Raw genomic sequence first — 21,714 nt, 5'->3', positions numbered from 1 at the left:
TGTTTATTCTTTCTAGAGAGTATTTTGTCACTTAGGGTAGGACTATAAAGACTTCTGTATACAATTGTTTCAATTATTTTCAATTTATTAATTCATTATTAATTTGTGTTTACGCATTTTCCAGGCCTACGCTTTTTTCCTCTCTCCCTCTCACCTCTCTTCGCAGTATTACATTTGCAGCAGTCTCCCAAATAAGGAGAGAAAGATGTTCTTTCTAGTAGCGGCCGTTGAAACAGCTGTTCACCAAGAATCAGAGGTCAGCATTTGAAGACTTTTAGGATGTGCAATATAAAACTGATGTATATTTTAGTGCGTTATTTTACTGATAGAGAGCGAGGTGACTGCAATAGACGGCAAAGCGATGTCCGAAGTGGTTCCTTTCGAGAAATCACGGAGGATTTGCTTCTACAATTTTAACCTTTCAGAGGTTTTGGATCGTTTCTAATGACGCCGTATTCAGCAGGTCGTTAAACCCCAATATTCCTCGCGATTCTATTAGGCAACAAATGAAACCAGTGTTGTATTACGTGACCAATAAGACTTCCTTCTTCGCTTATGCCAAATTCACAGATGGTTAACATTTTATACAATTTTCCTGCTTGTTTATCACTTTCTGGTAAATAGTAATGCACCTAGAAATGAATACACAATAGCTTAATTTCATTTATTTTCTAACCTACCAAATTATTCATTTCGAAAGGAAAAGCGTCTCCCAGACCTGAAGCAGGTGTCGTCACTGTTACATATAGTTATTCATTTGTCATTGTGCAATGCTGCCAAGCTCTAAGAGTTATGTGGCCTGTTCATTAAAGTACAGAACAACATGCGGTGTACTGTATGACGTAAAACAAGTAAAACAGGAAGTCTGATGCATTTTTTCATTAGTATACAACTTAGCAAAAAGAGCTTTATCGACTTAGTACACGGTAGAATGGGACGAGTTACACTCGATAACCAAAATTTTAATATTTAGAAGTGACTACTAGCACTATCGAAACCTGGCTTATCATTCTATTTTGCAAACTTGCGATCTAGACAAATAAAAAATTTTAATCTAACAAAACGAAATACAATACCTATAGGAAAAAGATAACAATGGGAGGATCGTTTGCCGGCCGCGGTGGCCGTGCTGTTCTGGCGCTGCAGTCCGGAACCGCGGGACTGCTACGGTCGCAGGTTCGAATCCTGCCTCGGGCATTGGTGTGTGTGATGTCCTTAGGTTGGTTGGGTTTAAGTAGTTCTAAGTTCTAGGGGACTTATGACCTAAGATGTTGAGTCCCATAGTGCTCAGAGCCATTTGAACCATTTAGGAGGATCGTTTCACAGTGCTCATTATTCCACATCATTAAAGTTAGCCACTTTTAATAATAGAAGTACAAACATACTCCAGAAAATACTACGCAAACTCGTCAGGAATATGCAAGTGCAGATGAAATACATATGACAAAATAATTAGCTAAAATACCGGGCTATAAAAAAGACAGTATAAATTTGAAAACTGAATAAAACACGGAATAATGTAGATAGAGAGGTACAAATTGACACAAATGCTTGGAATGAATTGGGGTTTTATTAGCACAAAAAAAAATACAAAAGTCCAATAAATTTCCGACAGATGGCGCTTCATCTGATCAGAATAGCAATGATTAGTATAACAAAGTAAGACAAAGAAGGGTGATGTTCTTTACAGGAAATGCTCAATATGTACAACATCGTACCTCAACAATAGCTGCAGTCGAGGAATAGTGTTGTGAACAGCACTGTAAAGCATGTCCGGAGTTATGATGAGGCATTGGTGTCGGATGTTGTCTTTCAGCATCCCTTAGAGATGTCGGTCGATCACGATACACTTGCGACTTCCGGTAACCCCAAAGCCAATAATCGCGCGGACTGAGGTCTGGGGACTCGGGAGGCCAAGCATGACGAAAGTGGCGGATGAGCACACGATCATCACCAAACGACGCGCGCAAGAGATCTTTCAAGCGTCTAGCAATATGGGGTGGAGCGCCATCCTGCATAAACATCGTACGTTCGAGCAGGTGTTTATCAGCCAGGATGGGGGTGATGCGATTGTGTAACATATCGGCGTACCTCTCACCCGTCACGGTAGCAGTTACAAAACCAGAACCTCGCATTTCCCCGAAGAAAAAAGGCCCGATAACGGTAGATGTGGTAAATCCAACCCATACCGTGACTTTCTCGTCGTGCAGTGGAGTTTCCACGACAGTCCTTGGATTTTCGGTAGCCCAAATTCTGCAGTTGTGGGCGTTGACAGACCCTCGGAGCGTGAAATGAGCTTCGTCGGTCCACTACACGTTACTCAACCAATCGTCATGTTCCGCCATCTTTTGAAGCGCCCACACCGCAGATGCCCTCCGCTTCACTAAATCGCGAGGTAACAGTTCATGATGCCGATCGATTTTGTATGGATAGCATCGGAGGTTACGCCTAAGTGCCAGCCAAACACTAGTGTATGGAATGCCGGTGCATAGACGAACCTGCTACAGTCTCCATTTCTTCCTGAACTGTCTCGGCAGCATTACGCCTTGTGCTCGGTCGGCCACTACGGGGTCTGTCGTCTAAACAACCCGTGGCTTCGAACTTCTAAATCATTCTTGCCACAGCTGCATTTGCCAACAGACCTTTACCCGTTCGAATCCCCTTCCTATGGCGACAGGATCGTAAGGCTGAACTAGCACATTCCCCATTCTGATAATACACCTTCACTAAAATCGCCTTTTTAGGTAATGTCAACATGCTGTGACTGCAGGCGCATCTGATTCTCTCTCTCATTACAGCTCCTTTTATATACGATTGTCATGCGCAGTCCCTGACGTTTTGCTGTCCAGCGCCATCTGTCGGATATTTTGTGAACTTTGTTTTTTTGTTCTGCTTTAACCCCATATCATTCCAAGCATGAGTGTCAATTTTTACCTCTCTATCTACATTATTCCGTGGTTTATTAAGTTTTCAGATTTATACTGACTTTTTGATGACCCGGTATATAAAAGGAAATGAAGCAAAGAACGTTGAAAACTTATTTACATGAACAGAATAGCAAGAATGATAAGCAGTAGATGTAACACATCGTTTTAAATAGCAAGAAACCCAGAGAGGCATGCCGTCATAACGTCCTCAACTGCTTAGGTATAAGAGAAAATCTTCGGGAAATAGGAATTATGAAACGTACATACGCGAAACAGGAAGTTTCATTGTAGGAGAAGGAGAGTGTTGGACATATTACACTATCTGATCAAAAGTGTCCAGACAGCTTATGTAATTTGGAAATGTCCATTCGCTGTAGTGAGAGTGGTACCCACCAACATAAAGAAGGCAGCGACTACAGTGCTGCGAGTAGAGCGGCTGTAACACCAGAATGGGCCGGTCAGGAGAGGTCAATGACTTCGAACGCGCAGTGGTCGCTGGATGTCACATGAATAGCAGATCCAACAGGGATATTTCATGTCGACTGTTAGTGACGTAACTGTGAAGTGGAAACGTGAAGGAACAACTACAGATAAACCAAGGCTAGGTAGATCACATGTACTGACGGATAGGGACCGTCGAGTACTGCAGAGGGGGGTTGTTAAAAGCCGTATGAAACCAACTGGAGGAATCAGTTTTGAGTTCCAAAGTGCTACCAGTAGCTAGCACTGTTATTGTGGCTAGGGAGTTAATGGGGTACATGGATCAAGAAGCTCCACAAAAGCAACCCATATTTGTAGTCTTTCTTAAATTACGCTTAGATGGTGTAAAGAACGATACCATAGCAACTACAGATAACCCAAGACCAAGTAGAAGATATGTACTGACGAAAGGGGATCCTTGAGTACTGCAGAGCGCAGTAGTTAAAAGCCATATGAATCAACTGGAGGAATCACTTTTAAGTTCCAAAGTGCTACCAGTAGTTCATCTAGCACTGTTATTGCGGCTACGGGGTTAATGGGTACAATGGTCAAGAAGCTCCTCGCAAGCTGCGCATATCTGTAGTCTGTGTTAGGTTACACTTGAGATGGTCTAAAGAACGATGATATTGGACAGTGGATGACTAGAAACGACTGTTTGGAGTTGTGGGTCACGCTATAACCCGTGGCTATCCGATGGAAGTGTTTGGGATTGCGGATTGGGTGGAGAACGTTACGTGTTACTACGTGTGGTGCCAGTGGTGAAGTATGGAGAAGGTCGTATTACGGTATGGGAGAGTTTCTCGTGAGTAGGCTGTGGTCCCCGTATTGCGCTTACAAATACGCTCAATGTGGAAGATACCGTGAAAAAGCGGCTCGGGTACGATTTTCGTTTGTGTCAACACGAGAATGCTCGCTGTCGTAAAGCAGCCTCGGTGAGGCTGTAGCTTCTGGACAACAGCAATCCTCAAATGGACCGACCTACCCGAGTCCCGACTTGAACCCAATGAAACATGTTTGGATGAGTTAGAACGTCGACTTCACTCCATGCTCCAGCGTTCAAAATCACTGGTTTCTGCACATGATGAAGAATGCGCTGCCATTCCTCTCCATACATTGACACACATCATTGGCAGTGTCCTCGCCAGATTTCAAGCAGTCATAAAAGCGAAGAGTCGACACGGCATAAATTAATCTCTTTGGATTGAAGAAATATCACAAGGCAACCATTAAAACACAGCATCAAGCACGAGACACACAGAATGCCTTCGTATTCACATCAAAAGAGTGTTAAGTTAAACATACTAATGATGCTCAAAATTTCTAGCATGTGAATACTTCAGTCACATTTCATTTTCAATGACGTTAGACAAAGAACGTATAAGTACGATACCCAACTTTAGCAAACCTTGCAAATTTTCTAATACTGACTTTGAGTAAGCCCGGGAGCATTGGACCACTGGGTGGGACAGACCAGTGGCGCATTTCACAAATAGGCCCCTACATAACAGCAACCGCCTCGAGTGAGGAAGCTCTTTTGAAAACTAAAGTGGTGCAAAAGTGCTGCTGTTATTTTCGTGTTACTGTGTACTTCCGTAATTTTAACTTTAATGACTAAATTGAAAAATATCTATGCAGTTTGTTACTGCGAACTTGACTTCGCTAGCTGCAGACAGAAGTCGGTGTGGTCCATCTCTTCCGAACAATCGAGAGAGATGGACCAGTGTTATTTGCAGAGGTTGGGCACGTGTTTTAATGTGGCGGAAATGGACTGGAATTAAATTTACTTTAGACGATAATGCAGGTTTTATTTGTATTTTGAAAAATGACCGAATAATGAGTGATTTTTCATAGCAGGTAGTGGTATTTGTTAAAAACCCAACTGGAAAAGTAATGCTTCTACTTTTTGGACATACATCTCCCACAAGGTGTTCCGGAGCATTAGGGTTTGCAGAGGAACAAGGGATTATTTTAATGAGTCTACCTCCACATACATCGCAATTGTTGAAGCCCCTGGACTGCTCATTTTTCAAATTATTGAAATCTATATTCACAACGCCTTGCAGGACTTTCATGATGAATAATACAGCCAATAAACTTAACGATTTTCAATTTCGAAAACTGCTCAACTCAGCGTAGGTTACATCAGCCGACGTAGAAAATCGTACAAGTGGCTTCAAGGTAAGTGGAATAATACAAGAGAATATGGTATCAGGTCCAGGCCATGTTTATTGTTTGGAAGATGGATGTGTGCTGACGAATGGAAGAGGTAAATCTCAAACACAGGGCAACCAACCACTTCAAACCTTGTCAAAATACCTAGCGAATCCAAGGACATCAAAAGAGCAGAGTTTTGTGCACAAGTTAAATTCCTTCACTGACACAACACGGTACTCCACTTCTACTATACCGAAGACTTCCAAGATTACCACTTTGAAGTTGACTGCTCCTGAGCAAGCACCTACAAAACGTTCGAAAGAAATATCCTCTGTAGGTTACGTTGACACCATCACAAATTTTAAGCGGAAGGCAACAACTCTATCCAAAGTGCTAAACTCTGCTGAAAATATTGAAACTGTGAAGAAAAAAAGGGATAAGAAAAGAAAGGAAACTGAAAACACAAACAAAAAGATTACCAACGTAAATTACTAGTGAAGAAGAAAAGCAAGAGAAGAAGCTAAGAAAGAAATAATACGTTGAAGACATTGTAAAAGATTAACAAAGTAGCTTCCGTGAAAGGGATGAAGATGAATGTGTTAGTTGTGGCAAAACGTAAACCTATTACGAAATTAATAAACAAAAAGATGATTAGATTCATTGCTTTATCTGTTCATGAAGGTCCCATGAGTGTTGTTCAACATTTGGAAATAAGCGTAACTTCTGCGGTAAGAGGAATATACGCTAATGCTTGAACAAGACCAACAATTCATTAGAAAAGCTGATGTTCAGCCAAGCTTTATAATAACGTCATAAAATTGTTGTGGTTCACAATATTTTATGGTATAATTCTGTACTCATTACAACATATTCCAAATAGAAATATGTTAGTTTAATTCACTCTTTTCTTCGTGTATATCCATATTTATATGATAAGTCTCACCAACTATACTGGTCCAGCTCACTCATACACCTGTGGGTGAGCTGGACCAGTCATACATATTTTCATTTAATCATATCCCTTGTATTTTAAGTGGTCCAGCTCACTCATACACCTGTGGGTGAGCTGGACCAGTCATACATATTTTCATTTAATCATATCCCTTGTATTTTAAGTGGCACTGCCTCAGTAATATATTGTCTTAAGTTCGTACGACACACTACACGAATGTGTTGCCAGAAGTAAAAATAAAAAATACAGCTAACCAACGTCGCGATACAGTATCGCAAGAAGTGTGGGCGCGGAAATTGTGTTAACTGACAAATCCGAGCAGGGAGGGGGATTGTCTGATGAAGATACTCCAGCCAGTTGTCGCCGGAGGCCACTTCGGATTGGGACTGAAGATGCAAGAGTACATAAGTACTTGTAAAGTTATCTTTTGACGGCCGGTGTGGCCGAGCGGTTCTAGGCGCTACAGTCTGGAACCGCGCGACCGCTACGGTCGCCGGTTCGAATCCTGCCTCGGGCATGGATGTGTGTGCTGTCCTTAGGTTAGTTAGGTTTAAGTAGTTCTAAGTTCTTGGGGACTGATTACCTCAGAAGTTAAGTCACATAGTGCCTCATTTTGAAGTTATCTTTAACTGTCCAATTAGTATAAATGAATTTAAAAGGTTTTCAAAAACTGAAGATTATCTGACAACGATTCCGTTGATTTGCATCTTCGCTACAGTGTATTGTGTGTTAGAAGAAACACATCATTTTGTTAATTCACTTAATTATGTTGTAATCATACAGATATTACGGCTTACCGGAGACAATCACTGCCAATGAAGGCACGAAAACAACATACAATCACGAAACGAAGTCTGTGAAGGGCTTCAGGACTCATATCCATTAAAATTTACTGACTGGTTGTAACTTTCCTGTTTAGGCTTCCGTATAGGAATCGGTATAAACAGAAACCTTGGAGCATCCCTTTGTTGTCCGTCTGTCTGTCTGTCTGTCTGTTTGTCTGTCCGACAGTTACCACCCATTTTTCACAAGAACGGCTAGTGGTATCCAGTTGAAATTTACTTCATATCCGAAGCTCTAACCGAGCGAGGTGGCGCAGTGGTTAGACACTGGACTCGCATTCGGAAGGATGACGGTTCAATCCCGCGTCCGGCCATCCTGATTTAGGTTTTCCGTGATTTCCCTAAATCACTCCAGGCAAATGCCGGGATGGTTCCTCTGAAAGGGCACGGCCGACTTCCTTCCCCATCCTTCCCAAATCCGATGAGACCGATGACCAAGCTGTCTGGTCTTCCCCAAACCAACCAACCAACCAACCGAAGCTCTACGGTCTCCTAGCGATGTAAAAAATCGAAGATTCTGAGTCAATGGATTCAAAAGGTACGACTGTCCGAAGGGATTCCTTTTCCTCAGAACCGGGTAGAAGTTTTTTTTCCATAAGCCTACTCACTGGTTTGTTGCTTCGACGAATTCCTCTCTTGGGCCAACTTCCTTCACCTCAGAATAGCACTTCCAACCTAGGTCCTCAGTTATTTGCTGGATGTATGGATGTATTTATTACAATCTCTCAAGCTCTGTCTTCCTCTACAGCTTTCACCCTATGCAGCTCCCAATAGTACAACGAGTAGGAGCATCAAAGTGAAACTTGTATCAACTACTAAGGTCTACGGTCACTTGTTCGTGTAAAGCACTTAAGCTTCTAAGTCAGTGCAGTTAAAAAATATACGTCATGCGTTTTCGTAGTAGCAAGATCAGCAATCGAGACCTACACGTGGACTGTTTATAAGGCCTGGTGGTCTAGCGATTGCCGGGACGGTACCTCAGCTTGTTGGGTCAGAGGGTTGGCTTGCATCTGTAATTAAGGGAAACTGAGTGAAGTATTCAACGATGAACTCTGATGGGTGTCCCGAGGTGTCCACCCAGATCAAATCACGTGAACAATAACGGGAAAAAATTATAAAAACAAGAAAAAAGAGGTACAGCGCGTTCCCGGAAATCGAGATGTCACACGACCTAATCTCGGATCGACCGCTGATTTTTCGCTTTTCGTTTTAATCTAGCCTTCACCTTTTAACGACTTGAGGAGTCTCCCGAAATAACATATTTTCGTATTTCACGTTAAATTGTAGGTTACCTTTCCCCAGTTGGCTAACTGGGTTAGGTACGAACACAAGTCGCTGGAGAAGAAAGCAATAGAACGAGTTACATCAGGCCGTTGAGCCACAATAAATTATTATTATTATTATTATTATTATTATGTACAGAAATAGGTTTATGCGGAATTCTTGGAGTCCGAGTCTACTCTCTGCTTTTTTTATTTTTTTAGGTAATAGAAAGAAAATGCTATTAAATAACAGTTCCGACTAAATATCCATTTCATTGTGACGCGCGGAGTCATCTAACTCCCTTTGGATAGGCTTTTACGTGCTCTGGAAGAAGACATGTGTAATTCGAGTTGTATACACTGAGGTGACAAAAGTCATGGGATAGCGATATCCACATACACAAATGCTAGTAATATTGCGTACACAAAGTATACAAGCACAGCCTATTAGTGGAGGTGTCACTTCTACTCATGTTGCATACGCAAAAGTTTCCGATATGATTGTGGCGACACGACAGGAATTAACAGACGCAGGGCTCTGGATGGTAGTAGGAGCTACACGCATGTAACATTCCATTTCGGAAATCGTTAGGGCATTGAATATTCCGAGATCGACAGTCTCAACAGTGTGCCGAAAAAAAAACAAATTTCAGGTATCACCTCTCACCACGGACAATGCAGTGGCCGAGTGCCTTCATATAACGACCGAGAACAGCCGGGTCAGCGAAGAGTTGTCAGTGCTAAAAGACAATCAACACTGCGTGAAATAACCGCAGAAATCAATGTGAGACGTACGACGAATGTATTCGTTACAAAATTATGGCGAAATTCCGCATTAATGACCTATGGCAGCAGATTACCGACGCGAGTGCCTTTGCTAATAGCGCGACATAGCCTGCAGCGCCTCTCCTGGGCTCGTGACCATGTCGGTTGGGTCCTAGACGACTGGAAAACAGTGACGTGGTCGGACGAGTCGCGGTTTCAGTTGGTAAGAGCTGCTGGTAGGATTCGAGTGTGCACAGACGCCTTGTAGCCACGTAAACAAGTTGTCAACACGGCTTTGTGCAAGTTGGTGTTGGCCCCGTAACGGTGTGGGCTGTGTTTACATCGAATGGTCTGGGCGCTGTAGTCCAGCTGAACGGATTATTGACTGTAAATGGCCGGCCGTTGCGGCCGAGTGGTTCTAGGCGCTTCAGTCCGTAACCGCGCTGCTTCTACGGTCGCAGATTCGAATCCTGCCTCGGGCATGGATGGTGTGATGTGCTTAGGTTAGTTAGGTTTAAGTATTTCTAAGTCTAGGGGACTGGTGACGTCAGATGTTAAGTCCCATAGTGCATTTGAACCATTTTTTTTATTTTTTTACTGTAAAGTTAGGTTTAAGTATTTCTAAGTCTAGGGGACTGGTGACGTCAGATGTTAAGTCCCATAGTGCATTTGAACCATTTATTTTATTTTTTTACTGTAAATGGTTATGTTCGGCTACTTGGAGACTATTGACAGCATTCATGGGCTTTATGCTCCAAATCAACGGTTTTGCCACCGGGCGACAACTGTCTGCGGTTGGTTTGAAAAACGTTCTTGTCAGTTCAATGCAATGATTTAGCCACCCAGTTCAAGCGACACGAATACCATCGAACATTTATGGAGCATGATCTGGAAGTCAGTTCATGCCAACATTCTGCACCGGCAATACTTTTGCATTTATGGACGGCTATAGTGGCAACGTAGCTCAATATTTCTGCAGAGGACTTCCAGCGACTTGTTATGTCCATGCCACGTTGAGCTGCGGCACTACGCCGGGCTGAAGGCTGCCCGACACGATATTGGGAGGTATCCCATGACATTGTTACCTCAGTGTATGCAGTAGTGCAAGCAGCTGCGTAATTTGTCATTTACTCATAAAACAGTATCTCAAACGAAAAATTCCTCGCCTCGCTTTGGGTTGATGCAGGTTCAACTGCCCGCCTCGTTAGATGAATAAATCAGTGCAAACGCTGGAATGGTCCCAATAATAGGCATGACTGGTTACTGCCTGAATCCTTGTTCAGTACCAGTTTTTTCTACCTCTCTAACGATGCTGTTGTCGAATGAACTCTAATCCCAAGACTTCTTCATTAATTAAGAAAATCTTGTATAAATAAATATATTACTTCATTTTGTACATCTATATTTAAATTGAATGATAGTGGGACACCAGTTGGTATCATTTTTATTAAAAATGAAACTCCTCCAGCTGTACTGAAGATTTCATATTTATTTGGCTACTAGTTTCGACGTTGCGTCAACGTCATATCCAGGCCCTATATAACAGACCTATATAACCTCGTATATGAGTGGATAGTCAATGTATTTAAACTAGTAAACTATAAAAGAACAGGTTTATAAAGATAGGAGAGATGAGCGAGTACTTATGATGTAATGATGATATAAATGTTAGACTTTAGTCGTCCAAGTAAGTGGGTGATTAGGCGTTTCAGTGATTGTTGCTGACTTGTGTCAACCCTTGACTAGATTATGTATAACAAAACGAGAGTTATACTTTGTATGTCTTAGTGTGTACACTTCTTTAGTAATTAGTTGTTAGAGGAACTACAAGTATTTTACATATGTGACGAACTGTTTTGACTGACAACACCCTGTTTACTTCTGTTTGTAGCACTGTTATGTACTTGATCGTTCTTTTACTAATGCAGGCCTATTAGAATTAAATTATTTTAGACCTGGGATAAGGTCATAAATAAGGCACCGACAATGAAATGGCACATTTTGGTGGCATATTAGCTTACATTTCTCTTGTTGGAATGAGTAGATTCATGAACTGACTCTTGTGTATGAACTGGGTTCCATTCCATTCTTCCAGTTCCTCCTCACTTGTGTTTCGTATCGTCATGAATGAAGTTGTTAAAGTAACCTATTTCACTTTGTTACTTCATAGTGATTACGCTACAGTGTTATGAAAACGTAACTCATTTCAACCTTTCCACCTTTCACTATTTATAAACAATAGAATCACACCTTACATATGTCTGATTGGCAATGCATATTTTCCCAACTGTTTGTTAAATTGTGCACACAAAGAAAGTTTTAGGGTATTATTATTCGATTTAACACAATTTTAGTACAATTGCATGCCTATATTATTATATCTAAGAGTAACGGTTAGTAACCTAGGCTTATATATGCCCCTGTTTTATTCAAATGTGTGGAATTGATCTGTAATGGAAACAACAGTGTATATATAACCTCATTAGTACTTTTTTGTACCATATAAATCTCTAATGGCAAGGTAAATTGCATCTTAATGGGAATGAATGAAATGTAACTACTGTTAATGAATTCATCCTATATATAATATGTTTATAATATATTTATTTTGCACAATAGCCCACAGACTACTGATGTCTCACATTGTTTGTTTTATGTATGGTGTGTTATATAGGGCCTGAAGATGGCGTTGGCGCAACATCAAAACTAGTAGCTAAATATATATGAAATATTAAGTACCGCTGGAGGAGTTTGATTTTTAATAATATATATATATATAAGTATATTACACCTTGCAAATTAAAAAAGTATGCTCTAGATTGACACTCGCTGTTTGTATCTTGGTTGTCGTGAGATATTCTCTTACCGACTGAGCTAGCCAGCCAACCAGGCACTCCTCTAGACTCGCCCTCGGCTGTAGATCTGTCTGAACTTCTCTCCTACTTTTACATTTCATGGCAGATTGAAACTGTGTGTTGGAATGGGACCAGGACACGTAACTTTGTGCTTCATGGCGAACCGGCATACGTCCCGTTTTGTAGCAACGGTGTGAGGATTGGTCGTGTCATGTACGAATTACTCATTTGGTAAGAGCACGACGCACGATAAGGCAAGGTACTCGATTCGAACCCAGTTCGTCACACATTTCTGATCTATCAGGAATTTTCAGATAGAGTAAGTTTCAAGTAGAATACTGAAGCACATCAATATGTTCGGCTTTTGATTCTGGGGAGAAGGATGCTTCACTAGACAGCCACTGCGGCACTTAATATTCTAGTACCGTATTCTCTCTACTTATATTTTACGTTTTACACACTTCTAGGCGTTTTGAGTGTGCATATGCTCCCTTAACCACGTTTATTCCGTATCCATGCTATACTTCTGTGTCCCATGCTATATTTCTGTGTTCATTTCCCTATTCCTTGCATCCTCTGCTAGAGAGAGTGTGTGAATGTTTGTGTGTGAAGCTGCCCTATACTTTGGTTCAAGGGTTCGAGTTCTTTGAATGGTATTAGTAGCTAAGCCAACTTTTGTGCAGAGATTAATTAGCATTACACTGGACAAAAGAAACATTAGAGGAAACTGGTCAACAGCTGTTGTATTGGTTGGTAAAAGTAGACGGCAAGGTTTTCTCTGCTCATTTACCACTGGTGCCCATGGACCTCGGTCAGTTAATGTGGAATGGCACTATACTCTATTACGATGCAAAAGCGTGGCATTCTTCACCCTCCAGCTGGACGACACTTCAGACACCATGTTTGTCGACACATGTGAAACAAAGGTCAGAGCTCAGAAGATCATGTGAGCCGTATTGAGGGTTAATGGTGTCACATTAGCGTAATATTTCACCACAATTTTAAACAACGCCACCGTGGACATGTCATATGATGAGAGTGTCGTCATATTTCTTCTTACCCGTAATAGACCCCTTCTTTTTTGAGATCTCTACAATGGAGATCAGAACGTGAAACTCAGGGTCGAAATCACACGATTTTCATATTGGTGGCCGAGGAAAACATTTCAGACACATCGCCACTCAGAATCCATACGAGAAGGCCTTAGGGGCGTTAGGGGATGTAGTAGAGGGTTCGCACTGAATCCATCCCCTCCCTTGGGGCGTCGCATTCCACATATTTCGAGGTTTAAAACCGCAATTCCCAGTGAGATGAGCAACAGGACGACTATCTTGACAAATCTGAGCACTCCTGCCGTCCCTGGACGTTCAGACCCTTCTCTATGGGCATTGCGGAGCTGCAGCCCCACTGAACGTGTAGCATGTAGCGTGACACTCATTTTTGCTGGCTCATACAAGGTGGAACAACTGGGGACAGGTCAAAAGGATTCGACGAAATATGAAAGTGATGAGAAGCTGAAAAATGTTTTTATACTTCTTCATTCTTCGTTTTTCGCGTTCTGCTGCGGCGTGACCACGAGAGGGTTCGACACTGACACTTGTGCGAATAAAATGGCAGTGTGTCCGTCCAGAACCACCCATTTCGGCTTCATCCTCGGTGAAACCATGCACATTCGTTGAGCACGTTAAATATGTAACCCTCAGAAACTTTGACATCAATTCAGCCTCGCGGGTGGTCTAGTGCCTAAAGGCAGGCAGACTTGTCGTAATGGCACCGAAGGAGTCGCCTGACCCTCAGGTGCTGGAACACGCGCAACACTGCTGTCGAAGTTACCAACAGAATCATTTTTAACCTTGCTCACATGTCGACACCTTACTGTTCGAAGCGTCACTGAATCCGAGGGTGACGTTACAGGGTGCCACTCTATTGCCTAATTATAGAGGAAGGCCGTAGTCGCTTCTGAGCCATATTTTCAAACTTCTGAGGTGCAATGGAGGACAATTGCTTGGTACAAGAAAGTATTTCCTTAATTTATTTGCGCAGTGTATTTTGAGATGCTACGTCCCTATTTCAGGTGCAGCCTTGATAAATCACACGGTAGAACTATTTTCAGTAAGGGGTGCCATCAACCATATTTCAGATTCTTAATTCGATTCTTCGTCCTCCTGGAACTTAGTAGTGGGGGAATGCTTTGACCAGTCTATATCTCATTTACACTACTGTGTACTTCTTATATGTGAATGCGTTCTGTATTTTCGGTAGGTTGATCTTAGAATTCTTTTTCTCTAGTTCAATTTTATTTCACTTTCGAGAACTTTCATGTTTCTTGCGGCGTGTGAAATGGTAATAGCAACCACGTGCTTCACATGTGGTATAATAAGCTTTTGGCTCTAATAATCCATCTCCTTTTATTGTAGTTTCTTTTCATAGCTTATACCAAACTTCCAACACAATCGTCATAGAAGGCAGCCGTCTGTGCTTTCTGATAATTCTCTACCCTGTTCTATAGCCCGTAGCCTGTGCCCAAGTGTTGTCTTCGATGCAGCGTTTCATGTGAACAGTGATGATACTCAGAACGTGCCAATTAGGGCTGTTTTGTGGGTGATCTAACACTTCCCCTCGAACGTCTTCACTGCCCCTGTATAATTCGGCTGAGAACTGCAATGAAGAAGGAAGTGCATGGCAGTTGCATTAGATGGGCTGCATTCATTAAGGCGTAGCCTCTCACCTGGCTCTCCTATTTGACCGGAGACATTGTTGTTCTGGGCACCTTTACTCGCTCACAGTGTGCTCACAATGGAAAAGAGCGTCTTAATGCGATCGAGGGGCATACTGGAGAAACGTCCCAGAACGTCTGTGAAAAGCCTCGTCGGATGTTTACAGTGGTTTCCATTTCGCGACCGATCGATCTTCACTTTTGAAATAGGTCTCGTATTTTATTCGCATGTCTTCCTTGAATTCTGTATTTTACGTTATGTTTGTTATCTGAATTAGATCACGAGCATTGTCGCCACGTGGTAAGCTCTCAGCTCATGTTTGCCATTCATTCAAGTACGTTGCTAGAGCTGAATTTCAAATCCTGTGCCCATCTGCTTTTATCCTAAATTTTTCGTACTTTCGTAATGCCGCAACGGAGAACGTCTTTGCGAGCTAGCAGCCACGCGGTCCGCTAGTAAGGCTAATTGCTCTCTGGCCCATTGTGTGTAAATTTCATGAACGGAATTGATCTTATGGTTACTTCTTCCAGAATGAGATTTATTGGCATGAATCTGCATGTGTGCTTGTGATTTGACGTATCCTAACATCTTACTTGTCATATGTTTTTTCTACGTGTTGAGACACGACTTATGAAGTAGATGCAGAATGGATTCCCTTGGGATTCCAATTTTTAGTTGGGTCGTTGCATAAATTAATTCGTAAATAAACGTTCAATGACTTCCAAAATGTGTTCCTAACTTTACTTACTGCAATCCATTTTACTTTTGCGTCCGAATTCGTTAAAGTCATCTGATTATCAATGACGATTTCATTTCTTAAACATTTTATTTGATGTCTTGATAAAGGAGTTTTATGTTGAATTTAATGAAATGGTACTATGGGACATCGATTGCCAATGGTACAGTTTCATCATAATTGATTCAGCCATTCATAGTCTGACTAATGTAACTGACTGAGACTTAATCCATACAAACGAGCGCTACGCTCGATTTCAGTCTGAACACTGAATAGGATGTGTTAGTTGATAACGGGTAGGAATCATTCGGTTGTATTATTGTCATGTTCCAAAGGCACAGTGATAAATGTCGAATAAATTCTTGAATACTAACCGACCACTAGCGGGAGACAGAGAGAGCTTTTAATCTTGCAGCTGCGTGTGGCTGCGTGCGCAGAGCGCAACAGCGCGTGTGTGCCGTGACTGATTGCGGTGTCGGTGACATCAAAGGAAGGCCGCTTAAGTGCAGACTAGCGGCAATTAATGGCACACAACGGATGGCTTAATTACTCATATCACAACGCAGTGCGCACAAAGGCGAGTCCCTGGACAAAGGTGTAATCTGCATCTCGTTGTCAGCGTCCAGTAATACGGGCACATCCTCACACTAGGCGTGGCGGTCCGACCACCGTAAAGACACCCTTACCGATGTGCAACGCGGTCCGTTATGTCACCTCCAGAACCCGGAAACCAGTATGAAATGTGTTTACCTATCGCGAAAAGTATATTTCGGTTTTCTACTTGTCTGGACCAACGTGTTCTATCTTTCCAGACGTTCATTTAGAGTTTCAAAAAAATGTTCAAATGTGTGTGAAATCTTATGGGACTTAACTGCTAAGGTCATCAGTCTCTAAGCTTACACACTACTTAACCTAAATTATCCGAAGGACAAACACACACACCCATGCTCGAGGGAGGACTCGAACCTCCGCCGGGACTAGCCGCACAGTCCGTGACTACAGCGCCTTACACCGCTTGACTAATCCCGCGCGGCTTTAGAGTTTCAGCTACGTACGGCCGGACATCACATGATTTTTGAAAGCGCCATAAGGGAAACTGTGTTTTTCTTGCGTGTTACGAAAATGGAACTGCGGAATTTAGAGCAATGGAATGCCATTAAGTTTTCTTTTAACTTGTGAATCCACGAGTGTGGTCTGTGATGAGTTGAAACAGGCCCTTCAGGAATATTCCTTATGAAGAGCCCAAGTTCGTCGCTGGCACCACTGAATTTTGGAAGGCCGAGGACACGTTACAGATTAACCTTGCTCAGGAAGACCTCCAACTTCATAAACCGACAAAAGCGTCGAACTTGTGTTTTGTGAGCTCATGAAGAATTTGTTCGCCCAGTACAAACTGTCAACCACGTGTTTTACAAAGAAGGTTCAGGATAAGGGTGAATCGAGTGAGACCGGACACTGCAGACAAGTGGATGCTGCAATCCGTTGTTCAGCTTCCTCTTCTTACTTATGTTGCTGCCAGCGATTACCTGGAACTTCTGATCGCTTAGCATGCTATTAATCTGTCGAGCCATTGTTCTGCAGTGTATGATGCGGAGAAATTTGTAGATAAGGCCTTCCTTCCACACAGTGTCAAAGGCGGCAGTTAGATCAACAGCCGGCCGCGGTGGTCTCGCGGTTCTAGGCGCTCAGTCCGGAGCCGCGCGACTGCTACGGTCGCAGGTTCTAATCCTGCCTCGGGCATGGTTGTGTGTGATGTCCTTAGGTTAGTTAGGTTTAAGTAGTTCTAAGTTCTAGGGGACTGATGACCACAGATATTAAGTCCCATAGTGCTCAGAGCCATTTGACCCATTTAGATCAACAAACGCCACTAATATTTCCTGGTTGAAATGGTTCAAACGGCTCTGAGCACTATGTGACTTAACATCTGAGGTCATCAGTCCCCTAGAACTTACAACTACTTAAACCTAAGTAACCTAAGGACACCACACACATCCATGCCCGAGGTCGGATTCAAACCTGCGACTGTAGCGGTCTCGCGGTTCCAGGTGAAGCGCCTAGAACCGCTCGGCCACGCCGGCCGGCGATGTTTCCTGCTTCATTTGTGCTGCTTTCATTTGTGCTGAGTATTGTGCACCTGTTTGGATGAACAGACATCATACAAGGCTTGTTAACACCAAGCTGAATACGACAATTCGCAAAGTATCTGGCCCAATCAGATCTACTCTAGTTAATTGGCTCCCACTGTTAACATGTATAATGCCTCCTGATCTACGCAGATATACAGCCCTTATGAGAGAATTCCACAAGATCTCCAGGAATTCTAACTTGCCCGTGCAAAGCGGCCTGCCACTTTTAAGTCGTTAGAGACTGAAATCACGCCATCCAACTCTGTGCAATGCTGCTGACGTGGTTGATAAGGATTTCAAACCCCCTGGAGAATGGAAAGGTCGATGGGGGGCAGTGACAGATGTGCGCCTGCATAACATCTTCTCAGGTGCTAAACTTAAGTGGGTTCAACCTACCACGCAAGACGTGGACAACTTCTCAACGGAATCTGTACCGGCCATGGCTGATGCAGGGATGCTCTCTTTAAGCAGAAGAAGCCGCCTAATCCAGCCTGTGACTGTGGGGCTCCATACCACACTGCTCACCACATTGTCAGTGAATGTAGGATTCGAGCCTATCACGGTGCTGGAGATGCAGTGCGCTGAATTGAAGGACTGGATATTGTGTTGTAAGGACAAATTTAAGTATCTAGTGTATCAATATGTACATGTGTATATGTAATTTAATTTTATGATATGTCTGTATTAGCCATACGTTAAATAATAATAAGTGGGTGCTGCATCATGGCAATGGTTCATGTCACGCAGCCACTAACATCACTGAATATTTGACCTCAAAATGAATTCCTGTTGTTCCACAGCCACACTATTCCCCTGATCTGAGTCCTTGTGGCGATTTTTATTTTCTCGATATCGAAAATCTCTTAATAGGACGCTGTTCTGTGACTCTGGAGAACGTTCAAAAGAAGGTGATCTACATATTGACCATACCAGTTGAGGCCTTTCATCGCTGCTTCCATGACTGGAAACAACGACGCCGCCGATGTACAGCTACTGAAGGGAACAAGTTTGACGGGGATTGTTGTTTTCATTTTTTCAAGCTTTAGTACATTAGAAGTCAGTCTCATTACTTTTCTGACTTTACTTCGACTCATAAACAAGAAGAGAACTATTAGGCTTCAACATGCTAAGCTGTTGTGAAGTGAGGGAAGCAGAGGGGTTTAGTGAAGGACAGCTTTTACCATGAAAGCTTGCACGATACAGAGCTGCAACATTTTGTAAAAAATAACTGCGTCTGACAGTTAGGGGACTAGCAGTTCCCTTCATCTGAGTCTACAGGCGCACTGTTTTGTCCAGGGTTCACTTACAGCATGCGCGAAATAATACAGGCCCGGAAAATGTTTCATTCATTATGAGATAGACAACGTATGTAATGATATATGTAGGATTGCCTATCTTAAGGCGACAGAAAACTTTTCGCCCTGTTTTATTTCGAAATGAGCTCTTATTGGGCATGACATTATGTTACAGTTAAAAAATAAAATAAAAAATTAAAAACTCAAAGTAATTGCTCTCTTATGATGGAAGAAATAGGAAACTTCATTATAGTGAATTCTTATGATGGAGAGAGTGGACAAGTGCTGTGGTTTATTTTTCCATATTAGGTTAATGATATTAATAATTTCTAAAAGTGTGACGTAGTTCAATGCTCAGTAGATGCCATACCGAATTTTAAGTGGACCCTCAAGACTACGGCAAATGTATAGATAAGGACGAAGGCCACAGCAACCCTTGTCTAAACGCGAGTAAAATGAATTTTATTGAACTTCACATGCCTGTACATCTATAAATAACGTAGCTGTAGTGTTTGATTTTGAAAGGTTGCGGACATACACAAGAATGCCCTTAATTGCCGAACACAGAAAAAACCCTTTATCATAAACTTATGATCCACACAATGCTTCATGATGTAACAAAATAAAGAAAAAGACATTAAAAAATTCACGAGCAGTGGAGTGAACCGGTGCAAGATCACAAATCGTCTTGCTTGGCTAGAATATGGTAAAACGTACCAGCAGTCTACCTGGAGGTGTTAATTATCATGTGCTATTAAAAGTCGATGCAGTTTCACCAGTAAATCGCATTGTAATCTCCTATTGTAATGCTCCAATGAGTCTCTACTACATCACAGGAGGCTGTTGTGATTCATATATTTTTATTTATATGTCAGCTCACTGAATTAATTTATAGCAAAATCGAATCTTTGGCTCTGCAACTGATTGTGTGACATCTTGAGACTTCCTGGCAGATAACATCTGTGTGCTCAATCGAGATTCTAACTTGTAGTTCGCAAGCAAAGCCCTCACTAAATGGACTATCCTGGCACGGCACGTCTGCCGTATCCCTCCCGCCAGAGCCTCTGTCCCATCTTCCTAACTTTGCAGTTCTTCTGCTCACCAGGCGGACCTAACACTCGTGGAGGAAAGGACACTGCGGAAATCCCGCTTAGACACAGTAGGTGTGCAGCGTAGTGTGTTGAAACTTCCTGGCACATTGAAACTGTGTGCTGGCTGGACGTGCTTCCGGATTCGATCTGTCTGGAAACAACAATCTGCAGTTACTCTCCAAATCGCTGGTTCGTCTTAACGCTTGTGTGTGTGTGGATTTCTAAGGGACCAAGCCGCTGAGGTCATCGGTCCCTAGACTTACACTCTACTTAAACAAACTTATGCTAAGAACAACACCCACGCACACACCCATTTCCAGTGGGGGACTCGACCGTCCGGTGGGAGGGGCCGCGCAATCCATTACATGGCGCCTCGAACCACGCGGCCACTCAGCGCGGCACTTAACGTTTGAATTTGGTGGGCCTCAGACAACCGCTGCTGTCATCCACTACAGTGATAGCAGCTGACTTTCTTTAGCGACACGGAATGTATTTATTTATTTTAACCTGGCCATTAGGCACTCTGGGACCAGAGTCCAGTCCCTTTCTTACGTCATAGCTCCCTAAGAAATAAAAATTTTTATACGACAAATAGAATTAGTGTCTGTAATGACAGTGGAAGTAAATAATACTGGCTATGAAATAATTAAGTTAATACTGACAGCACTTCTACGACTGTGGCTGCCGCCACTAATATTGACCATATGAGTAATAGCATTAATAATAAGTAATCCGAGAATTTGGCGTTAAATTTAAGCTAGCGAACGTTATTTGTGAAAGGCTCACAGACACCAAGTAAAGTTTCGGGCTGAAATATATAAGACATTCAAAATAAAAACAGGTGTGAGGCAAGGTGACGGCCTATCTTCACACCTCTTGAACTGCGTCCAGGAGAAAATAGAAGAGAATGGAAACAGAAACTAAAGGAACGTAAGCTATCACCAACAAGAACGGGGACTAAGAACAAAGATATTGAAATTCAGTGTCTACCACTTGCGGACGATTTTTTCATTCTTTCCGAAAACCTTAAATATTCAGAAATGCAAAGCAGTCTCCCAGAAGAAATAGCAAAGTAGTACTAAGAATTTTTGTAGAAAAACAAAATTTATGACAAACAGAAAAAATGATTCAGAAATCCTAGTAACAGATACTGGACAAATAAAGATGAGAGACAAATTTAATTATTTGGTAGAAATGATTCAAGAAAATGGCTTAGAAAAATTCGCTGTAGTAAAAAGAGTGCGTAAAATGGGAAAAGCATATGGCATAAAGAGGAACATTTACAGCAAAAGATCTCGGTCTAACAACTTGAAAATGCAGCACTACGACATATTAGTACAACCAGACTCTCTTTATGCAAATGGATGATTAATATTGAATTACAAATTACACTAACTTGCAGCTGTAGAAAGGAGAATAATTTGACAAATACTCGGTCCGCTAAGAAACACAGAGGTAAGAAAATTAAGATATAATAAAGAAATATATCCCAACATAGAAAACATAACCGAA

Source organism: Schistocerca americana, chromosome 6, assembly GCF_021461395.2.
Source record: "Schistocerca americana isolate TAMUIC-IGC-003095 chromosome 6, iqSchAmer2.1, whole genome shotgun sequence".
NCBI classification, from domain to species: Eukaryota; Metazoa; Arthropoda; class Insecta; order Orthoptera; family Acrididae; genus Schistocerca; species Schistocerca americana.
Note: the sequence above shows the minus strand (reverse complement) of the source record.